This window comes from Microtus ochrogaster, linkage group LG10 (assembly GCF_000317375.1).
Source record: "Microtus ochrogaster isolate Prairie Vole_2 linkage group LG10, MicOch1.0, whole genome shotgun sequence".
In the NCBI taxonomy this organism is placed as follows: domain Eukaryota; kingdom Metazoa; phylum Chordata; class Mammalia; order Rodentia; family Cricetidae; genus Microtus; species Microtus ochrogaster.
Window position 1 is genome coordinate 18,650,145 of NC_022035.1, and position 7,688 is coordinate 18,657,832.

The 7,688-nt window shown below is 38.7% G+C and overlaps 1 pseudogene; it reads left to right on the top strand.

The window, feature by feature from the left end:
* The window catches only part of LOC101985643, a 142,309-nt pseudogene extending 136,607 nt beyond the window's left edge, over window positions 1-5,702 (top strand).
* The last annotated feature ends 1,986 nt before the right edge of the window (window positions 5,703-7,688 follow it).

Genomic DNA, 7,688 nt, shown 5'->3' on the forward strand with positions numbered 1-7,688 from the left:
TATATTATAAGCAATATACAGCAAGCTGACAGCCAACATCAAAATAAATGGAGAGAAACTCAAAGCAATTCCACTAAAATCAGGAACAAGACAAGGCTGTCCATTCTCCATATCTACTCAATATAGCAATGGAAGTTCTATCTAGAGTTATTAAGACAATAAAAGAAGATCAAAGGGATACAAATTAGAATGGAAGAATACAAAGTATTGCTATTTGCAAATGACATAGTAATATATATGAAACATTACCAAGGAACTCCTACAGCTGATAAACACCTTTAGCAAAGTAGCTGGATTTTAAGATTAACAAAAAAAATCAGTAGCTATCTTATATACAAATGATAAAAGGGCTGAGGAAGAAATCAGTGAAATGGTACCCTTCACTATTGCCACAATGTAAAATAGTTTTGGGTAACTTTAACCAAGCAAGTCAAAGGCCTTCTAGTCTTTGAAGAAAGAAATTAGAAAAGGTATCAGCAGATGGAAAGATCACCCACACTCATGTATTGGTAGAATTAATGTAGTATACATAGTAATCTTACCAAAAGCAATATACAGATTCAGTACAATCTGCATCAAAATCCCAATGCAATTCTTCATAGAGCTCAAAAGAACAATACTCAACTTCATATGGAAAAACAAACAGCCCAGGATAGCTAAAACAATCATGTACAATTAAGGAAATTTCGTTTTTGTTTTTGTTTTTTAAAGATAGGGCTTCTCTGTGTAACAGTGCTAGCCCTTGTAGACCAGGTTGACCTTGAGCTCACAGAGTTCACCTTTCTTTGTCTCCCGAGTGCTGGGATTAAAAGTGTGTACCACCACTGCCTAGCAATAAAGGAACTTCTGTAGGTATTGCCATCCCTGACTTCAAGCTCTACTATAGAGTTATAGTAATGAAAACAGCTTGGTATTAGCATAAAACAGACACAGGGATTAATGGAGTCAAATTGAAGACCCTGACATAAATTCACACACCTATGAACACATGATTTCTGACAAAGAAGCCAAAAATATACAATGGAAAAAAGAAGGCATCTTTAAAAACTGGTGCTGGCATACCTGGATGCTGGCATGTAGAAAAATACAAATTGATCCATATCTATCACCCTGCACAAAACTAAGTACAAGTGGATCAAAGACCTCAACATAAATCTGGTAGAAGAGAAATTTGGAAATAGCCTTGAACTTACTGGCACAGGAGAAAATATCCTGAATAGAACATTTGTAGCACAGACACTAAGATCAATAATTAATAACTGGGACCTCATGAGACTGAAAAGCTACTGTAAGTCAAAGGACACTGTCAATAAGACAAATCACCAGCCTAAAGAGTAGGGAAAGATATTCACTAACCCTACATCAGACAGGCAACTGATCTCCAAAATATATAAAGAACTCAAGAAACTAGCCTTAAAAAAAACAAATAATATAATTAAAAATTGGGGTATAGATCTAAACAGAATTCTCAACAGAAGCATCTCAAATGGTAGAGAAACACTTAACAAATTGTTCAACATCCTTAGTCATCAGGGAAATGAAAATCAAAATGACTTAGAGATTTACACCTGTCAGAATGATCAAAATCAAAACACCAATGACAGCTTATTCTGAAGAGGATGTGAGCAAGGGGAACACTCCTCCATTGCTGGTGTGAGTGTAAATTTATACAGCACGTTTGGAAATCAGTATGGCAATTTCTCAGAACATTGGAAATCAGTCTACCTTAGGACCTAGCAATACCACTCTTGAACATAAACCCAAAGGATGCTCAGTCATACTACAAGGACACTTGTTCAACTATGTTCAGATTCATAGCAGCTTTTTGGTAATAGCCACATCTCCCTGGGAAGGAGAAATAGAAGAGATCTGGGTGGACTGGAAGTGGGTGGGGGATAGGTACATGAGAAAAATTAGGTTGGGGTTGGATAAAGGGGGAGAGTAAGTGAAAGGGATGACTGGATGGGGGAACAAGATATTTCATTCTTAGGTAGAAACCTAATATAAGGGGAAGTCCCAGTAATCTACAAGGATGACCCCAGCTAAGCCTCCCAAGCAATAGTGAATACATAGCCTGAACGGGCATATCCTGTGTTCTAGTGAAAGGATTGGGACACTACACTACAGCCAAATATTAGGCTAAGCATAAGGGATCCTGCTAAAGAGAGGGAGAAAGGATTTAGGAGCCAGACGAGTCAAGGACACCACAGGAAAACCCAAAGAAACAACTAACCTGGGTTCCTAGGGGCTCACAGAGACTGAATCAACAGCCAAGGAGCCTGCGTGGAACTGACCTAGACCATCTACATATTATGAGAATTGTGTAGCTTAGTCTACTTGTGGGACTCCTAGAGGGATCGGGGGCTGTCCCCATGGCTATGGCTGGCTCTTAGGAACCTGTTCTTCATACTGGGTTGCCTTGCCCAGCCTTAATACAAGTGTAGGAGCTTAGTCTTACCTCAACTTGTTATGCCATGTTTTGTTGGCTCCCATGGGAAGCTTGCCCCTTTCTGAATAGAGAAGGAGAGGATGGGGGCAGGAGACAGGAATGGAGGGAGGTAATGGGAGGAAAGGAGGGAGGGGAAAGTGTGGTTGGGATATAAAATAAATAAATAAATTACCTTAAAAAGGGAACAGGAAAAAATAGTTTTGTTATACCCAAACCAATCAATAAAATCTTGGAAGGTAAAAAATATATAAATATATTTTAAGTAAATATAATCCACCAGAAGATGCATAAAAGGTCCCTGATAGAATTCAATACCCCTTCATAATAAAAGTCCTGGAGACATTAGGAATATAAGGAACATACCTCAACATAATAAAGGTAATTTATAGCAAACCTATAGACAAAATCAAATTAAATGGAAAGAAACTTGAAGCATTTCCACTAAAATCAAGAACAAGACAAGGTTGTCCACTCTCTCCGTATCTATTCAATATGGTACTTGAAGTTCAAGCTAGAGCAATAGGACAACTGAATGTTGATTGGGGTTTCTATCCCACCAGGTCCCACAGCTGTTTAGTCCCAAATAAACACACAGAGGCCTACAATAATTATAAACTGATTCACCTATTAGCTCAGGCTTCTTCTTATTAACTCCTTCTTACAACTTAAATTGGCCCATTATCCTTGTCTATGTTAGCCACATGGCTTGGTACCTTTTTTGGTGAGGCAGTCACGTCTTGCTTGCTTTGTGTCTGGCTTCCTCTCTGTCTGGATGATAACTGCAGACTGAAACTTCCCTCTTCCCAGAATTCTTGTTGCCCCACCTCTACTTCCTGCCTGGCCACTGGCCAATCAGCATTTATTTAAAATACAAGTGACATAGTACAGACCATTGTCCCATAGCAACTGAAGGAGATCAAGAGGATACTAATTGGAAAGGAAGAAGTCAAACTTTCACTATTTGCAGATTATATGATAGTATACATAAGTGACTCCCAAAATGCCTCTAGGTAATTCCTACAGCTAATAAACACTTTTAGCAAAGTGGCTGAATACAAGACTTAAAAAAAAAATCAGTAGCCCTCCTACATACAAATGACAAACAGACTGAGAAAGAAATCGGGGAAATCACTCTTCACAATAACCTCAAATAATATAGAATATTGTGTGGTAACTCTAACCAAGCAAGTGAAAGACCTGCATTATAAAAATAAGTCTATTGGGACTGGAGAGATGGCTCAGTGGTTAATAGCACTGACTGCTCTTCCAGAGGACTCTGGTTCAATTCCCAGCCCTCACATGGCAGTTTACAATTCTGGTTCCAGGGGACCTAACACCTTCATACAAATGCACATAAAATTAAGTAATAATTATTGAAAACAAAAAAAATAAAAAAGCTTCAATTCTCCGTCCTGCTTCCCGGGACCTGGACTGAAGATGTTGCCCCCACCCTGACCTGCCAAGCCCTCCCAACTCCAAAAACCCTCCATCTTCTTTGATTTGAACATGGACAGGGAGCAAGTTGGATGAATTGTTTTAGAATTGTTGGCAGATGTAAAATTTTCTTGCATTGTGTACAGGAGAAAAAGGCACTTGGATCCACAATTGAGAAACCTCTGCATTTTAAAGGATGCCATTTCCATCAAGTTACTAAGAGACTTATGATTCAAGGCAGAAACTTCTCAAATCAGAATGGGATAGGTGAAGAAATTACTTATGGAGAAAAATTTGAAAATGAAAAATCTTTACAAGCATGGTCAAGAGGGTTTGCTGAGCATGACAAATGCAGGTCCCCAATACAATTGGGTCTCAGTTCAGTATCACAACATTTCCGACTCTATAATGATGGGAAATGTAGTATTTGGTCAAGTAATTGAAGGAGTAGGTATGGCAAGGATGCTTGATAATGTAGAAGTGAGTGGCAAAAATACAACAACAACAGCAACAAAAAACCCTGCCAAACTCTGCGTTGTTATAGAATGCAGAGACCTAAAAAGAGAAGGTGATGGGGGAATATTCCCCAAAGATGGCTCTGGTGACGACTGTTCTGATTTCACCAAGGATATAGGTATAGATTTAAAACATGTAGGTAAGATTTTGTTAATAGCTAAAGACTTAAAAAATGGAAATAATTTTTCAAATCTCAAAACTGGAAGATAGCTTCTAAAACATGCAAACTTTTTAGGGTGTGTGGGTAATTCAAAGGCTTTTATTGAGACAGCAGATACATCCAGACTGCAACCTATATCTTTAAGCTGTTTACCGAGTATTGGTGCTTGTAAATTGAAGATGTCAAGTTGGCAGGGAGCAACTGGCAGTTGTTTGGAGGCTTTTGAAATGGGCCCATCAAATACCAAAGCACTATATATAAATTGCAAGGATGGCAAGGATTAAAAGAATATGATCCAGCATTGGCTAATCTTTTTTTTTCTTTTTTTGAATTGATTTTTATTGAGCTCTACATTTTTTTCTGCTCTCCTCCCTGCCTCTATCCTCCCCCATTCAACCATCCCCCAAGGTCCCCATGCTCCCAATTTATTCAGGAGATCTTGCCTTTTTCTACTTTCTACTTCCTATGTAGTTTAGTTCTATGTAAGTCTCTCTTAGTGTTCACATTGTTGTCTAAGTTCTCTGGGATTGTGGTTTTGTAGGCTGGTTTCCTTTGCTTTATGTTTAAAAACCACTTATGAGTGAGTACATATGATATTTGTCTTTCTGTGTCTGGGTTACTTCACTCAAAATAATGTTTTCTAGCTCCATCCATTTCCATGCAAAATTCAAGATGTCATTACTTTTTCTGTTGTGTATACTCCATTGTATAAATTACCATATTTTCCTTATCCATTCTTTGGTTGAGGGGCATTTATAGTCAAAACAATCCTGTACAATAAAAGAACTTCTGGAGGCATCACAATCCCTGAATTCAAACTCTACTATAGAGCTACAGTACTGAAAACAGCCTGGCATTGGCATAAGAACAGACAGGAGGACCAATGGAACTGAATTGAAGACCTGGATATTAATCCACACTCCTCCGAACACCTGATTTTTGACAATGAAGCAAAAAATATCAAATGAAAAAAGGAAAGCATATTTAACAAATGGTGCTGTCATCGGTCAATCTTAGGGAGACACAGGAGGTAGTCCCAGGAGATAGAGCTGCTATCCAGGAAGAAAATTGCTCAAAGTCAAACAAATGATAAAGGCACAGAAAGGTAAAGAGAAGGAAATACATGCAAAAATGTTTGCTTAATGTCTTAAGTTTTGCTTAACACATCAATTATATAAAGGATAATGTAAGTTACTATAATACACATGATCCCTGATGGGTTTGCCTTGATTCATTGTCACTATTGTTTACGTACGAATACTGACATATAAGTTTCTTATTAATAAAGTACTATGTAATACAAAAAGAAAATCTTCCGGTCTTTGAAGAGAGATAGATCTTCCATGCCCTTGGATCAACAGGATTAACATAGTAAAAAATGACCATTTTACCAAAAGCAATCTACAGACTCAGTACAATACCCAGAAAATTCCAACACAATTCTTTCCAGACCTTGAAAGAACAGTACTCGGCATCATACAGAGATGTTATTTCTCTATATATGGCATACACTCAATAATATATACATTTCTTTAAGCTAACTATTTTAAAGAGTAAATAAGCAACAGAAAAACCTAAAGTAGTTACACCACATGGTTTATTTAATTTGGGCACTATGTGGTCCTTTATTTCTTTTATTAAATTTTTTCATTTATTTTATATACCAACCATAGTTTCCCCTCCCTCCTCTCTTCATATTCCCTCCCCCCCACCTCCTGTCTACCGCCCCTATACTTTCCTCCTCCTTCAGAAAGGGGCAGGCCTCCCATGGGAGTCAACAAAGCATGACAAATCAAGTTGATGCAGGACCAAGTACCCACCCCCCACCCCCAGCATCATGGCTAAGTGAGGCATCCCAGCACTGGCAATAATACCTGGCCCTTCCTGTGGATCCCTGTTTCCCTCTAGATCCATTTGCCTTCCCCCTGAAGTGCTTCCTTAGCCATTCTGGGTTGACAGAGTTGCTTCCCTTTGCCAGTTAAAGATCTTGCCAAGCTGTCCACTTGTTCACCATGTCCCTACTGAGAAACAGCCCATCACCATCCTCCCCTCTATTTCTCTGGACTTACCATGATTCCCTACCCCCTCCCCCGGGTACTTTTGTTTTGTTTTTCACATCAAGTTAGCATGTGCTTCAGTCAGCTTTCCTTAGTGTTCCCTGTGCTTAAAGTTCGTGGAACTTAAATCTATGACTTTGTAATTCATCAGACATGAATTTTTTTTTTTGAGACAGGGTTTCTCTGTGGTTTTGGAGCCTGTCCTGGAACTAGCTCTTGTAGACCAGGCTGGTCTCAAACTCACAAAGATCCGCCTGCCTCTGCCTCCCGAGTGCTGGGATTAAAGGCGTGCCCCACCACCGCCTGGCCAGACATGAATCTTAAAAAGTATTTTTATTCAGGTATCTCCCCTTGAAAGAGATGCTAATTGTCTGTGTCTTAAAGCTCACTGTTATTTTAATTGTTGATTTTGTCTCCCCCTCCCCCATGTATTTCATTTTGTAGTTTCTATTGGCGGGTCTTTGGGTTCATGAATCCTTTGTAATGTCTGAGCTTACCCAGTACACTTTTTATTTTCCATATTATAATTTTCATCAACATACCAGGAAGTTTATTCAGGCTGGCTTTAAATCTTCCATGTCTCTACCTCTTTGAAGATACATTTGTGGTTGTAGTTAGCAGTTGTTTTATTTTCTTCTTCTTTTTTGTTTGTTTGTTTTTGAGACAGGGTGTCTCTGTGTTGCTTTAGAGACTGTTCGACCAGGCTGGCCTGGAACTCACAGAGATCCTTGTGTGTTTGCCTCCTGAGTGCCAGGATTAAAGGCATACAACACTACTGCCTGGCTTCCCTTTCTTCTAAAACACATATTTCTGCTTTCTTTCTACCTGAACTAGAGTCACATCAGTATCAATGAATTCGCCCCTCAATCTGGTTGTATTTCAACTGTGTCTTTATACATGTGAAAGCTTTTCTGTGGATGTCAGATATTTCAACTTTTATCTTATTGGATATAGGATTTTTTTATTTCTAAAAATACTTTTGAGCTTTTTCTCATTCTTTACTGTCATGTTCTCTAGGTACTTGGAAGAGATCAATTCCTCAGATTGTTAGGTGGCACCAGAACCACACTGA